Below are 1,996 nucleotides of genomic sequence, written 5' to 3'. Positions count from 1 at the left end.
GTCGGGCCCGGGAAGTGGAGCCTCTGCACGAGCATTCGGTCTGGTGAAGCAACAGGACGACCCGCCTGTAGAACTCTGTGCGCCTTCTCTTCTGGACCCTCTCAGCTCGTCTATGGCGTGATCTCCGCTGGAGCTGCCGCGTTTCCTCCCGGATGCTATGCTCCTGAACGCGGCCAACCCCTCCAGCTCGTTGGTGCCTGCGTCGCCACCTTCTTGTCCCTCCTCGGTTGCCCACCGCAGTGGGAGCAGAGGTGCAGCCCGGCCGCGACGGACATCTCCTTCTCGCGCTCCTCGCGCCTCCCGGCGTCTGCTCGTCATCGTCAACCACCACTGCGAGCAAGCCAACCACCACGGCAACTGGATCTGCCATGAGGAGGACTATCCTCCATGGCCAACCCTCGGCCTGCCTCACCGTCAGATCTGCCATCCAGAGGCTCCACCCGCGAATGGTCGATGGATGCAGGGGTTCACCGGCCACCTAGATGACAACGAGCACCATGAGGAGATCCCCTTTTCCAGTGGACTTGCTAGTGAAGAACTAATAACTTACTAAGATAATGAACACTTCAGTCAGTCTGTTTGAATTTTGTGTTATATAGATCAGCACCTTCTGTGATTTGGGGGCACTTTTATGTGCATAGATACTTGGCACTTTGAGAAATATTCCAGCAGCTTTTTTGTGCAGGTGCAACAAGTCAGTTTTAGTATCAACACTTTGAGAAATATAAAATTCTAGTGCAACCTGTATTTGCATTCTGAGTTAGCTGCTTGATTAGATGCATGCATGCGTGCTTTAGAAAAATACATATGCACATGTGAAATGGCTGCATTGTTAAGGTCCAGTTCCAAACAAATTTTGGCGGAATTCATTTAGTTAGTGTTGATGCCAAGCTGAAAGATATTTTGGCAATTCATTCAGTTCCATTCTTTGTCATATTTTGCAGCTTCAGGTGCTCAATCATGCCACTAGTTTCGTGAGATGGAAAGGAGGGCATTTCTTGCGGAAGATGAACACACGGCAAGGTGTATGCTAACGTAAGGAATGCACATATCGGAGGTTCTTTAACCATTATAACTCTAGCTCTGGGTTAGTTCTTTAACCATTATAACCAATTCTTGTGTTTATTTAATAATGTACTTCTCTATTTCGAATTCATAAATTGATAAATTGTGAGCTTCTTAGTGATACTCTCGTAACTTGTTGTCTTGTTTGTTTTCATTTAACAAAGATGCAATGTTGTTGTGTTTTGTTAATTTATAGGCACTGGGAGAAGTTAATTGTGAGACTTGAGCACAAGAGAGAGCACTTCAAGAGATAAAGAGGAAGCAACAAAAAGATGTGAATATGTGAAGAAGATTCAGCAAGACAAGAGCGAAGCCCGAAAAAGAAGCCACACGAAATGGATAAACTGATTGGCCTTCTCTTAAGGGCTCGAGCAACTTCGTAGTCCCAATCCAAACTTGTGCATGAAGGCCATTGGGGCAACAATTTTGTGGTCTTTAGTTCACTAAATATTAGTACTTTGCAACTTTTTATTGTCGAGCTTGTGTATCTGTGTTATTTCTATTTAGAGGATGATTTGGGTGAGATAATGGAATTTATAATATGATTTGTCTTTTATTTCAATCTATAATGTGACTTGGCTCTAACTTATTTATATAATGGGAATGAATGAGAATTCAATACTTGTTGTGATATGCATTTGGACTATATTCGATTTGATAATTTATTATAATTTAAATTAGAAATAATTTAAATATATCATGATTTGGGATGGCGTGGCATCAAGTCAGTGATGTTGCTCTGTCATTGAATATAGTAGACTAAGGCATATTGTCATCTAACATGTGACATTTATTGCATGTCACGGAAATACCAAAGTCGATGACGTTGTAGAGGACGTCACCGAAGGTCCCATTTTCGGTGACGTTTAGTGCACGCGTCGTCACTATGAGTAATCTGTGACGGGGATTCTATGACGATGCTCATGACGCC

The 1,996-nt window shown here is 43.4% G+C and overlaps 1 long non-coding RNA gene across 1 annotated transcript; it reads left to right on the top strand.

Moving 5' to 3' along the window:
• Positions 1–504: 504 nt before the first annotated feature.
• LOC125534777 lies at positions 505–1,621 on the top strand. The gene is made up of 2 exons (XR_007294540.1): positions 505–1,087; positions 1,262–1,621. It is a non-coding gene; the product is annotated as an uncharacterized LOC125534777 (long non-coding RNA).
• Positions 1,622–1,996: the final 375 nt, after the last annotated feature.

The sequence above is a fragment of the Triticum urartu genome, chromosome 1 (assembly GCF_003073215.2).
Source record: "Triticum urartu cultivar G1812 chromosome 1, Tu2.1, whole genome shotgun sequence".
Lineage (NCBI taxonomy): Eukaryota > Viridiplantae > Streptophyta > Magnoliopsida > Poales > Poaceae > Triticum > Triticum urartu.
The sequence above is the reverse complement of the archived record's forward strand: the minus strand, read 5'-3'. Positions and strand labels throughout refer to the sequence as shown.